Here is a 13,752-nt window from a genome sequence, read left to right as displayed (position 1 = left end):
GCCAGCAAAGTTTTTAAAGCTAACTGACTTGAGGCGTAGAAAAACACATCTGGCAGCCACCGTATCAATCTTCAAGCATTGTTTCCATTGTCATTGTTGTTTTCACCCTTACCAGTGCCAGAGGGAAGATGTATTGTCTTCAGTATCACCGTTGCCTTCACCTTCATCATTATCCTCGCTGTCAGCCTCATCATCGGATAACTGAAATACCTAAAATTAGGAAAAACGGATAAATAGGCGTCAAAAGAAAAATCACGGCACATTTATAAATAGTTAGCAAATAAAAACATCCAGAAAATGAGTAACTGGGATCAGCACCCAGTAAAGTTAATCTATATATCTCCCACAAGCAATTGATTTGGTTTGATGGTGATACATGATACATCACCCAACCACATAAATACCATGTACAGAATATAGTATGGGTAATTGAAAGTAATACTGTAACAGATATTACTTCCTATTATGCTATTACAGCATCAGGGTTAAATTAACAATGGGATAGAAAGCCGGATCAGGGTTCAGCATAAGTACCCAGAATACTGCGATCAAGCACAAAGAGAGAATAAGAAGGCCAAAAAGGATAGTTGTTCAACAGAGTCAGCTCACCAGGCTGAGTTGGAACCAGTGCACATCAACTCGTTATCCTTCCACTGTCAAGAGAGGGAAGTGTTCGCTGCTCTGTGAAGCCAGCCTGACACGGTGCCCTCCGCTTTAGTGATCGGACAACCCCAGGCATACGCCAGGATCGTGAAACCAACTCCCAACTTGGAAAGGGCAAGTCAATAAATTGTGCACAGGAGCCTACCGAGTGAAGAATCAAACTCAGCGTCCAACTATCTTAATGTCCCCGCTTGGGTTACAAGCTCGACACTTCTCTTTAGTCTAAAGTCTAAATTAGTCTAGAAGGTATGTAATCTTATCTACAAGTTCTAGGAAATCATGATCGGGGTGATTTCGTAATACCGTGTTTAATCACCGTTTTTCCTCCTTCGACATGTGTCCACCCCGTCTCATGAAACGAGGCACTTCTCTTTTATATTCTCCCAGTACTTCTAGAGACAGAAACCAATGTCAAAAACCCTAAAAGAAAATCTCTCCATCTCCTCTTACAGTTTTTCAATTCAAACTTTGTTAAGATTGTGATTTTTCCATGCAAGTGATCGATTTTGTTTTTTTTTTTCACTTTGGTTGCCCAGTATCGGCAAGGTCGACGCTTGTTGATCATGCCGACTATTAGCGCCGACGTGTCCTTCATTGCATAATGCTACGACTTTTCATGAGCAATGTTTAGTCGGCAAGGTCGAAAATTTGAACCCTGCCGACTATAAGATTTTTTTGCAACATAGGAGACGTGATTTGAAAATGTTTAAGCCGGCAGTGTTGGGACTACGTCGACCCTGCCGACTATAATTTCGTCGGCACTGTGTTAATCTTCGACCATGCCGGTTTTTCTTTAGTCGGTGTTGTTTTTTATATCGACCCTGCCGATTATTGTAGTACATATCAACTAACTTGTGATGTTTTGTAGATTGCATTGGTACCGATGAGGACCAGCCTCAAGCTCACAATGTTAAGGGTCCTGATACTTCGACACATTATGCTAATGATTTGGAATGGAAGGGAAAAGACGATGCGGTCAATTGGATTGTTGAGAAAGCAAAAGAGAAGATGTGTGTTCTAGTGAAAAACACCCAACAAAGAGGTACGCGGTTTACTTGTGCCAACTTTTCCCTTACCCTTTTCCTATGATTTGGATCTTTTGATGTTACTTGTTGAATCTCTATTGCTACTTGATCTTTCAGAATCAACCATTTTTTGTAGAAAATCAAAATTGAAATTTTTGGTGGATTTTAGGTTGATGGAATAAGATGAAGGAAGGAGAAGAACAGGGGATTAAAGAAGATAGATTAGAAGAAGATTAAGTTTTTAATGGTGAGTTTGGATGTAGAATTTGAAAGGAGGAATTTATGAGTCTAGGGGATTTGGTAGAATTACATTTCCATTTGTATGTTTGGTTGCCCGAATCCTTGGAATCATGTTTCCTATGGGATTTAGTTTTCCAGCAAATCCTCCATATGGAGTCCGACCCCTCCCCCCTAAGATTTGCTGGGAAACTTATCAAGGGATTTATGGATCCACTTTCTTTTAACTCTAAATCCCATATATATATATATATATATATATATATATATATATGCAATTTTAAGATTTGAGGGTGATGTCAAACGGTACAAAGACTTTAATATAAGAAAACTCTATAAATCCTAGGAATTTTAATTGAGTTACCAAACACAAAAGGAATTTACATGAATTCCAGAATTTGTAATCCCATGTGATTATAAATTCCTGTAAACTATGAATTCTGCAAACAAACTCACCATAAGTTTAGAGTTTAATTTTTAGGTTGATACTTGAAAAAATTTATTAATTTGAATCGCGTTAAGTTTAGAGTTTAATTTTTAATTTCTGGTATAAATTTGTTTGAATTTCTCCTTGTTTAATCGGTAATCATCATCACAAATGTTATAGAAAGTTTGGAACTTACCATCTTTACCATGTGGGAAAACAAGCCATGGAGCAACCTTTGGTGATGGTGGAAGTCTGCGCTCACCTCTTCTGTGAAGCTCGGATTTCTCCATGGAAGCTGAAGAGATAGTGAGAAACCCTAGATTTTTGTAAATTTTTTAACTCTTATGAAGAAGAGAGCCAGTGTGAGTGCAAAACTAAGATTCTAAATGGTTCTTTCTTTCCCCTAATTTGGGTGTAATTTACCTTAGCAGCGCAATTTCCTAAAGTTTAACATTAGTGTCTCTCCGTAATCAGAACTAACGTAATGATTTGGTGTCTTTTCGAAAAAAACTTCAGAATTCGTTAGGTCTTCTCGGAACAGCGACGTTGTCTCGTCGTCCACGTGGCTTACTCGCATTGACGGAAATGTCAGTATTATGGTGGATCCTCGTCGTCATCAATATCATTCCTAAATCCGAATGTGGGATATATCGTCGCTCACCCGTACAAAGCCTTATCATGTGTACCGGTGGATCAAAACGAAGCAAGAGACTAGCAACCAAATTTTCCAAAATCAGAAATGTTATTATAAACCACCCCTTCTACTTCATTAGTTAATCATCACCCAATTTAACATAATTCTGAATATTTACCTTAGCAGCGCAATTTCCTCTATAAGCTCTCACAATCTCTTTTCAGCCTCAAGAATGGTGCAATAGAAGGGTTGGCCTGACTAACAATGAAATGATTGACATTAAACAATTCCTTGATCTGTATCATGGGTAAATCGCTTTACAAACTACCATTCCTCCACTTTCTAACAGTAAGGCTCGAAGGCTCATCGGGTCCTAGGTGTAAGGAGGATGATAAGGAACAATTTCACTACTTCTATCTCTGGCCATCAATTCTTGAGCCCTCGAACGACCCAGGAAACGCGCAAGAAGCAGTCATGACACTCCATTTAACAACATGGGGAGATGTTAAGTAGTTAAGACATCTGGGAGGCTCTACCCGTCATGTCGTAAGCCTCTTGAAACGTTAAATTACTGGTTAAAAATTCCTTAGCAACTTCCGGATATCATGAACAGCTTCTTGTGTCATGACCCTCTTATTAACAGTAAAATAACACTTTCAGGATACTCTTGGGGACCATTTGATATATACACCAGAGCTACCACAACCTACACAAGACATACACCAGGATTTCGTCAAACTGCTGCTACTGAAATCTAACACTCTTCCTCATCATCATCAAAAACCATGGTTACTACGGAACCTTAATCATTAGTAACATTATAAGGCAATTCTATACAACTTAGAGAAATTGAAAAAAAATCAAAGAAACCCTAGGGAAATCAGGAAAACTGTAACAAACCACAATCCTCAAACAAATTCCATAAAAAATAAATAAATCAAACTTACATTCCATTAGATTCCCCTTGTAAATCAACAACAGCTGAATACTAATCTTCCATTGAAGCTCTCTTTTCTGTTTTCGAATCAACAATCTTCTACATCACTCTGGGAATTCACATCCCTCTTTTAGACAATATTAATTAAGTTTTCTAGAAACAAAACCCCCCTCCGATCAAACATTTCCCGTCTTCCAAATCTGAGTAAGAGAAATCTCAGAGTTCCAAAATTTCACTTATCCCCTACCCGGGAGGAGAGTTAAAACAGACAGATACGAAGTTTAAAATTTTTTGGTGTGCTTTTATTTAGCTTACAAACATTTAGTCCCATATCGGCCAAAATAGATACCTGGATTTTGTATATATACCCCAAGATCGTACCAACTAACATCGGGTTAAGTGTACAGGCTCTGTAGTGTAACTTTGTAGCTCCCTCTTCGAGGAGATGGTGAGTGCTCTCGACGTAATCTGTCCTGCCATGCATGCGCAGGCCGCTGTAGCTTTTCCGGCTTGCTTGCTTCCCTGGTTTGGTTTTGGTGTTTTTTTTTTTATTTCATTGCCTCTTAAGCTGCTTAGTGTTTTTTTGTCATTTTTTGTTGATTCCTCGTCGACAAGCACATGCATCTAAACTAATACCACTGGTCCTTTACTAGTTTTTTCAGTGTCAAATTTGTGGCATCCAAAAAGAAAAAGAAAAAACATGCTTCTGCTAGAGGAACCTACAACAGACGGGTTTAATTCCTTCGCGCTTCTTTAGAGAGGGTTGCGCAGTCTTTTGCAGAGACGGGTTTAACTCCTTCGCGCTTGTTGTTTGAATTGCCTCTCATTAGAGAAAGACATGACACGTACTAAAGTTTCAAACACGTACAAGCCTGGAGAAAAAAAATACACTATAAGGGTCACGTTTCTTCAGGATGCTTTCCATCAGCAGTCATCTGTCCTCCACCCGCCTGCAAGTTTAAAATTTCAAATTACAAATTCCAAGGAGATTATGACAGTTGAAATGCACGCCCCACTTTACCAATTCTAGAGAGCCCGTGTATAAGAGTATTTCAAATAACGGCAGTAGGTTGAATACCTTTGTGAGTCATTTTAGCAAACAGTTGAAAGGCTGTTTCAATCTCATCCTTGATACACAACACTTTAATCAGTGTATTGATAGTGACGGAATCAGGGTGATAAACTCTCTTTATAATCTATCCAAGCAAGCAAAACCCATGATCAACTTTTTCTAATTGACATAATGTACCATCTGAATAACATCCAATCAACAGAATAAGTATTTCAAACCATCATCAAGCTTTTAAAACTCTCCAGTTGTGTTTCTACTCTATTTAAACTTCTCACAATTATATGATGTTGCAGAAACGAATGATAATAACTGAAGATTAGTCTTGTGTGAAGCTGCGGTAATGTTGGACCCAGTTTCATTTTCTCGGTTACTTGAAATATTTGAGATAAACAGACAGAGTGAGAGTTTCTGTTGCTTAAAAAGAAAAGTGGAATGAGTTGTTTTTTCTTTAGAAAATGGTCTTTCTTGCGTATTCGAACTGGAATAAAAGAAGGCTTATAGTGTTGGCCGTTGGGTTGGTCAAATTTTAATTTAGCTTAATATATTTTGTCCCACACCGGGAAAATGAATACTTTTGTTTCGTTTATAAACCTCCAATGTTCAGACCTTGGTTGTGAACAGCATATACAGGAGCTGTGATGTTAGTTCATCCCCTGCCCGCGTGCCTGTTGCCGCAGCCAATCGAGTGTGCAGATCATGAACTTTTTTTTTATCCCTCATTTTGCAAGCACTTGCACCTATTTCTTTAGCTCATGATAATGCCTCAAGAAGAGCCCCGAACTTCAGTTTAGTTTTGATCTGCTGCTATTAAGGCTTTTTTGTTAACAGCTGTCATACACACAACGGTTTTACATCGTGAAATGCACATCTAGAGCAATGGACGGTCCCGATGCGCGTGCTTAGCATCGGGCAGAAATGGTCCCACCATTCCCTCTCACATGCAATGTTCCGGTGCGCCCGGTGGTGTAAAATCACGGTGTATTAATCATTTTTGTTTTGGTGATCCCCTCCAACTGTCAAACTTTTTCAGAAGCGAACCTTTTGTGCCGGTTGGCCTCCATTTCTGGGCAATGTGAACTTTCCCAGCTTTGATAAACCCACTTGAGTAACGTCATTAGCTGTAAATTCTAATGTCATTAGCTTCGTGTGCAGTCCTCTTTGAATGTCATGAATTTCTTATTCAAACTCCATCTGACATGTTCTCTTCATATGTAGTATCGCACTATGAACTGTCCAAATCCATGTCAAACCAGCGAATTTTATACGCGTGTGTTTTCAACAGACGGGTTGTGAGCATAACTGGTTTGGGACCTTTGAGTTGAGTTCTTTATGTAACTTCGAAACTTGCAACATCGAAACATTACCTATTGATGAGAACTCAAATAACACTTTGTAGTCAAATAGCAGGATAATTGGACAGGATGTAGGCCAAAGTATTTACAAAGTCTGCTGCTGGAAAGCCTCCAGGATATGTTAAAAGTTGCTTCTGTAATCTTAACAGCACAAGATGTTTTTCTTTAGTTTTGGTGGGGGTGCGCCAGGCCTTTGCAATAGTGCAACGCAAAGACGACGTGCGATGAGAACTCCCCCATGAAAAAAATTAATTAATTTAATATACATATCAGATAAGAACGGATACTACACTTGATCTTAGCCAAAAGGCCGAGAAAGGTACGCTTATTCTCAGTTTAAGCTTCTGGTTTTATATTGTCTTGTTTCGATTCCTCTGCTCTAGATTAGTCTATGTGGGACTAAATATTTAGTTTGCTGCCACTATGTGCCGATGTTTTAGTATCTAACTGGCTTGATGGTAGGAACCTTATATTTTTCTATCCTCTCACAGCTTCATTGCAACATACTAAAATAAGAGTTGGCAACGAATATGTGCTTAGCCGTAAGCACAAAGCTTTAGTCGCCAAGATACAATTTTCTGCTTCCTTGATGCTCATTTATTGTGAGTAGTTGGCAAGCTAATACAGGTTGTGCTACATTTTTGATTTGTTTTCCTTTATAGTTAGCATTCCATTGAGGGTAACGGTCCCAATATTTGAATGATTTTTCATGACATTTTGAATGGGTTTAGATGTAATGGTTCTCATGAATGAAGCTTTCATGAAACTTTGGATGTATGTTGAACGTCAATTGTATGAACTGCAACTGTTTGACAAAATATCCCAATGCAAACAATTGATTTGGGCATCTCAGTTGGTACCTTGATTTGTGTAGTGTGAAATCGAAGAAAATCGCAGTTGAATATCTTAATGGAGTGGTAACAAAGACTGGTTCTCAAACTCATTGATTCTTAGCAAACAGTTCAAGAAAGTATGAATTTGTGGTGTTTCTTTTAAGTTTAGCTCGAGTACTCTACTTCATAATCTTTTGGTTATTGTTTGATGTATGTCTCCTAATTTTACAAGCACTACTCTTAATTGGGTGCATTTCCTGAATGGGGTGTTCTTATGGAAACTACCGGTTATCCCCATGACAGTTTGTTTATCTGCTGCAAAATACTTCTTAATTTCTTACTTAACATAATGGTCACCACAGCAAGAGAATTTGACTGAAAAAAAAACAAGAGAAAATTGTTAAACCAACCGTTTGTGTAAATGGGAATTTATGATTGAAGAATGTGTTGCAACAATGCGTCAAAACTTCTTTTTTTGGCGTATCAATACGTGTTGTATGGATACGTGTATCCAATACGACCAATACCAATTGTATAATCCTTTTTTTCAGTTAAAATACTAAAAGTTGGATAAGAAGCAACAGCTGTCCATATATTTCTTTAATAGTAATAAAAGTTAGATATTTATCACCAGCTATCATCACCCCCTCCAGTCAATACTTATCCCAAACTTTCTCCTTCTCCTCTTAATCTCAACACTTATCTGATTACCTCTAACTCTTTCTGTTTTATCTCCTCCAAAACCAGTAGAATACCCAAACCCTATTTATCCCAGATACTGATATACAACTATGAGCAAGAAAAGAAAAGACGCAAATCTCAACACCCCCTTTGGAATTATGTTGAAAAACAAGGAAAAAGTGACGAAGGTGGTGGAAACAATAAAATCCAGTGCACAATATGTAACTATATATTCTTTGGTTCTTATACTCGGGTGAAAGCCCATCTTCTTCGTATAGAAGGACAAGGTGTTAAGATATGTGAGGGCCTAGATCCTGATAGTTTTGAGGGCATTCTGTATCGCCGTATTACCATTTTTTTGTTGGTGTATCCTAGTAACGTATTGGTATCCTGTATCGCATACCGTATCCGTATCGTTGCAACACAGATATTTAAAATGAAAAGCTTAATTTTAATTGGAAAGTAATGGCTGTAATATAAGTTTTTTTTTGTTCTTAAATTTTCTTCCACTGAAGTGAAATTCTGGTTCTTCTTTTTCTTATCTCATCAGTAGAAAGATAGAAAAAGACTGAAGGGAGGAGCTTGAAAATATATTTGGTGGATCTCCTCTATTGATAGGTACTCCATTCATTTTCTAATCCTCGTAGTTTTTTTGAGATGATGATTAGATACTGATACAGCCTGTTTTGATTAGTGTCTTTTTATTTTTTGTTTTTAAGCAGTTTGGGAGAAATTGGGTCTCATTGAATCTTCATGTCTTTTAAAATACTGCCATCATTGGAATTATACACACTTCCTTATATGCTTGCAGATCTATCAAAACAAGAAATTATTTTATGCAATTTTTGAAAATTTTATGTAATTGAAACAAATTTTTCATGAGGGTAAATGTAGTTTTAGGTTGCTGACCCTCATCATGTGCTAGTTGAGTGTGAGTTGCTTGAGTGAATCTTTGTACCTCGTTAGTCGACAACTTAACTGTTTGCCTTTGCCATGTTTTATTTGCTTGCTTGTCTTTACATCGTTTGTCAAAGCCTTAGTCAGGGCTGTAGTTATGTTTCTGTATGCTCTTATTTTGGACTTAGATTTTGCAGAAGTTGTATGAGGCGTTTCTCTTTTATTTCTAATTCACGGGAAAAATATGGAAGAACAATGATCCGCATCTTACTTAATTAGTAGTGAATAAACCGATGCAGAATTATTCAACTTAGCTTACTTCGTTTGCATTAAATCCTGCTATATGATCATGTTTAGTTCCTTGGAGATTTTGATGTGTCAGCTTTAGGATCCAACTGCAGGTTACACCAAACTCTGGAAATATGTGAACTTTAGACATAAATTAAACATCAGATGCAGGCTGACAAGGAATGGAGGACGGGTCCTTTCTCTATACCGTCAGATGCTAAGAAGCCTCGATTCTCCAAAACTTCCCATGAACTTAGCAACAAGATTGGCCAAGAAAGCAGAGGCTCGTGCTATCTTCATGCTAGGGGCAGAAGAGGAATCCCTTCACAACATTGAGGGACTCATTGATACTGGAGAGTACGCTCTTTCCCGCTTAAGAAAAGGGGAAATCCCTAAATACATCCAATGAGTGCACCATTGGTTACCGAGCCTCTCCCAAATTATGCTATACATTGTTTGTTGGTTTTCGATAGATTTTACTCTGTCCTCAAGTTTCGTTTGTTTATGTCAATGCTGTACAAGAAAAACAGGAGACCTAAACACGACCAGGACTAGTCCATATTGAAGGAATATAAAATTTAGCTTCAAGTTTTGTAGGGCTTTACCCTTGATTAGAGGGAGCCCTTCCAGAAATTCTCGACGGCCCTAGGAGACCCAAGGCCGAGGAGGGGGTTTGGAAATAGTTTTCAACCAGCAATTGACGCGCCTCGGTTATTACCTCATTAGCTGCGTCATTGCCCCAAGCGCAAAGATGAGTTTTAAGGCTTGCATCAACTGCTTTTTATGATACCTTGATTCATATCCCTAACTCAGACTTGAATAATGTGGGACTAAATTTTTAATTTTTTTAATCTCATTTCCTAAAACAGCCAAGCAACTAAATTTTTAATTTTTCAAAAACGAAGAAGATGTGAAATTAAAACATGTCTGAATATGTGGGGAAGGTTTTTCAATAGAATTATCTCATCTGAAAATGGGTGGGTTCTAAGTATACTTCATGTATCTAAGTTGCCGTTGGTTTATAGTTGCTTTGTTTCTGTGTCTAAGTTGCAGGTAGTTGAACTCAATGGAGATTTCAGAGTCGGAGGAGATAATAGTATTGGAGTTGGATGTGATGCTGGAGCATTATATATTCTCCCCATAAAATGGACACTTTGGGAATAGAACTCTAGCCTCTGGTGTATTAAAACAACATTTAGATAAACGCCCAAGAGCTAATATAAGATATCTGTTACAGACACTTGGTGTCAGATTTTGTGTGCAGTGAACCACTCTATAAAATGTACCCATTTTGCTTCTGATGTAAGAGGAATGATGCTCTGCAAAGCTTCTAAAATGTACCAATTCTGCTTCTAAAACAAATATACCAGCCATAATAGGATCCTGTTGAAACACTTGTCAGCTCAGCAGGAGCAGCTTCTGATGCATTTGCAAAGTTTAGCTTTAAGATTTGGCAGGGGCCGCGCGGACGCGTACCCCCTCAGAAACAAATTATGACGTAGACTCTCCCTCGTGGGGAGATCTTAGGCGAGCACCCCTCCTGAATGTGCAATGGAGGTCACTAGCCTAGGCCATGGACCTTGATGATCATCCATAGACCCCGTCCAGGTAAGTATGTTTTTACATTCTACTTCTCTTCTGTTTATAGTCCATCGTTTCCCGTCTCCTTTTAACACAAGTAATGTGGGACTAACAGTTTTTTCAATGTAGTTTTTTGCATGTTGCCCTCCCTGCGCACCAATTGAAATGGTGCATTCTTGTTATCATTATAATCAAATTGCAATGTCCTACACGTTGGGGATGTAGCTCAGATGGTAGAGCGCTCGCTTAGCATGCGAGAGGTATGGGGATCGATGCCCCACTTCTCCATTTTTTTTCTTTTTTTTTTTGGAATCCTAAAATGATTTTCAGATCAGGAATGGGATTCTTATGATTTCTCTCTTTCACACAAGATAAACTTTTCATGTCAGATTGTTGTATTACATCCTTTACTACCTCCGGGGAGCCAGACACACTATCTAACATTGTCTTTTGTGTCTCCTTTAGCCATTTCTGCGTCTACAAAATAACATGATGTTTCAATTGAATGTTCCGAGTCCCAGAAAACATTGAGAGACAGCAAATCTAATTCATGCCTTGGTATGAATTGTTGTGCCTTCTTGTATGATCACCCCGAATGAATCGTTATCTTGACATTGTTTCTGAGAAGCTTCGGAGAAAACGGACCATATCAGTCGGCAATTCCTCAAGTAGAGCTTCAAGTAAGGCCTTTCTGTGCACTCCTAATTCCATCCACTCCTAGTATCCTTCATCAGTTGCTAGTTGAACATAATATGAGCATCTGTTATTTAAGTGTTCGGTGTTTCTGCAGGTGGTTCCATCTTTTTGCCAGATTAAGTGCAGAGGAACCATACAATATGCTGCCTGAACTAGCAGAAGTTAGCCAAGTCCAGGAGACTAAATGGTGCAGAGGAACCATACACAGTGCTGACTGAACTGGCAGAGCTTACCAAGGCTGGAGACGACAAAGTTTGGAGTTCAATATTGTTGGGTTCCTCTTAGAAAGAGAAACCCTCCAAAAATAGGCGTATGCCGCTTATAAACGGCAAGCACACGGTATTCTTTAGTAAAAGGCGAAAGAATAGTTCGCTTTGTGCTTACCGCACGGCTGCGTGAATTAATAGCTACAGTCAAGTGCTTATTTTATACAAAGCATTTCGAGTAGAGGTGTGCTTCCTAGCCTCTGTGGGACTAATCATTCTAAAGTTATTAGATAGTCCAGATTTATTTCTAGGATTTTATCCAAAGGAAGGATAGTGGGATTCAAAACTTATAGATTGTACTCATTCCGCTTCTAAAGGAGATGGAAAGGAAAGGTTACCTTCCTAATTGATGTTAACGCGTAATGACAATAGATGGGATCATCCAGAATGGCGTCACATATGATAAATTGGATAGGGGTTTGTGCTCAGAAGCTAAGGACTGTAGATGAGTCAAAAATAAAGATATGGTAGAAGAAGGCCAGAAATTAAAAAAAAATATATTATTCTTACCGTCGGTATCAAGTCTCCAGTAGAGTTTGATATTTCAAAATCAAGATTGGCGTTCAATACAACCAAATCTTACAAAAATCTGCCAATAGTTATCTTAGCTTCCTTTGTTTAGTCCAATCTGTTGGTCAATCTTCGTCAGGTAGGAGGAAGAACATCTACACGCTATATCAGGTGCTTGGTCCCTTTATTCATTGGAAACTGGCTCGGCTAGACTCGACTGAATGGAAGAGGAGTGGAGAGAAAGCAACTAGAAGTAAGTGATTTTTTTCTGTTCACGGACTGCAATAAAATCTGTAATGCAAGATCAATAATGGTTCACTCATTTACCAACACAGTTTATTTGGTCCATAAGAGTGGGTTCAGTTCCACTTTACCCAAATACGAAGTTCTGGTGGTCATTCTACTTATCCTGACAAGAAGCTCCAACTACAGCTATTCCCTCTCTTGCACTGGTGCTTTTCAACGGACCAAGGGGAGCAAGTATATACAGTCCACGGAAGCTCAAAAATGGTTTGCTATAGAGTTGAGCATTCCTCCGAACAAGATAGCCTAAAATTTTAGTTTTAATGGATTGGTGGGGGTGCGCCAGGCCTTTGCAATAGTGCAACGCAAGGGCGACGCATGAGAACCCCAGAGCAGCAAGCTACTGTGATGGGAACTCCCCCATGAAAAAAATTAATTTAATATCGTGTGAGCCGATGGCTCACATATCAGATATTAAACTGATAAGAACAGATACTACACTTGATCTTAGCCAAAAGGCCGAGAAAGGTATGCTTGTTCTCAGTTTAAGCTTCTGGTTTTATATTCTCTTGTTTCCATTCCTCGGCTTTAACTAGTCTATGTGGGACTAAATCTCTGGTTTGCTGCCGCTAGGTGCCGATGTTTTCGTATCCAACTGGCTTGATTGATGGTAGTAGGAAACCTTATAATTTTCTATCTTCTCACAGCTTCACTGGAACGTACCAAAATAAGAGTTGGCAACGGATATGTGCTTAGCGGTAAGCACAAAGCTTGAGACAGCTTAAGTTTATGACCTCAGGCCTCAAGGAGGAAACAAAGCTTTTAACTAATTCTCAGAAGCTTTTAACTAATTTATTCAACAGACTGGGTTGTGAGCATAATTGGTTTTGGTTGAATTCTTTATGTAAACTTCGAAACTTGCAACAACAAGGATTGGCTCAAGATTTTTATTAGAAACTGAGAAATTTGAAACCAAGGTTTCAGGCTGAGTTTGGGTAGTGCCTTTACAAACACAAGTTATCTGCGAAAGAAAAGAATTTAGCTATTGTTAAATGTTCTCAATCACCATATTCTTCTGTACACCACAAAATTCCACGGAAGGAACTCTTTAAGAGACCTTCACCGCTCCTAGACTCTGAGATAACCTTCACCGCCCCTGTAAAGTAAGTATATAAGAAAGGAAATTAAACCTAATACAGAATTGACAAATTAGCTATTGATCAAAAGTTTCGTATGCTTTACTTGAACACTGTGAAGTGATAGTCCTAGAGAATGGTAGAAGATTAATGTTCAAGTCATAAAGAGTATGAATGCATGAATCCTAGCTAGATGAATATCACAGCCAACAGAGCATTTTGATAATAGAAACAAAGCTAAGAAATAAATCAGTAATCATGGAAAACGTAGAAA

At 38.5% G+C, this 13,752-nt stretch overlaps 5 non-coding genes and 1 pseudogene across 5 annotated transcripts; 1 reads left to right on the top strand and 5 right to left on the bottom strand.

Annotated features, from left to right (window-relative positions):
* Positions 1 to 6,522: 6,522 nt before the first annotated feature.
* On the bottom strand, positions 6,523 to 6,670 carry LOC113354736 (annotated as a pseudogene).
* A 2,973-nt stretch (positions 6,671 to 9,643) lies between these two features.
* Positions 9,644 to 9,799, bottom strand: LOC113354816. Its single transcript, XR_003362028.1, has one exon. It is a non-coding gene; the product is annotated as a U4 spliceosomal RNA (small nuclear RNA).
* A 700-nt stretch (positions 9,800 to 10,499) lies between these two features.
* Positions 10,500 to 10,662, bottom strand: LOC113354646. Its single transcript, XR_003361976.1, has one exon. It is a non-coding gene; the product is annotated as a U1 spliceosomal RNA (small nuclear RNA).
* A 180-nt stretch (positions 10,663 to 10,842) lies between these two features.
* On the top strand, positions 10,843 to 10,915 carry TRNAA-AGC. Its single transcript has one exon. It is a non-coding gene; the product is annotated as a tRNA-Ala (tRNA).
* A 682-nt stretch (positions 10,916 to 11,597) lies between these two features.
* Positions 11,598 to 11,717, bottom strand: LOC113354849. Its single transcript, XR_003362056.1, has one exon. It is a non-coding gene; the product is annotated as a U5 spliceosomal RNA (small nuclear RNA).
* Positions 11,718 to 12,674: 957 nt separating this feature from the next.
* On the bottom strand, positions 12,675 to 12,874 carry LOC113354690. Its single transcript, XR_003361979.1, has one exon. It is a non-coding gene; the product is annotated as a U2 spliceosomal RNA (small nuclear RNA).
* Positions 12,875 to 13,752: the final 878 nt, after the last annotated feature.

The sequence above is a fragment of the Papaver somniferum genome, chromosome 2 (genome assembly GCF_003573695.1).
Source record: "Papaver somniferum cultivar HN1 chromosome 2, ASM357369v1, whole genome shotgun sequence".
In the NCBI taxonomy this organism is placed as follows: Eukaryota; Viridiplantae; Streptophyta; class Magnoliopsida; order Ranunculales; family Papaveraceae; genus Papaver; species Papaver somniferum.
Note: the sequence above shows the minus strand (reverse complement) of the source record. Positions and strands in the feature narration are given on the sequence as shown.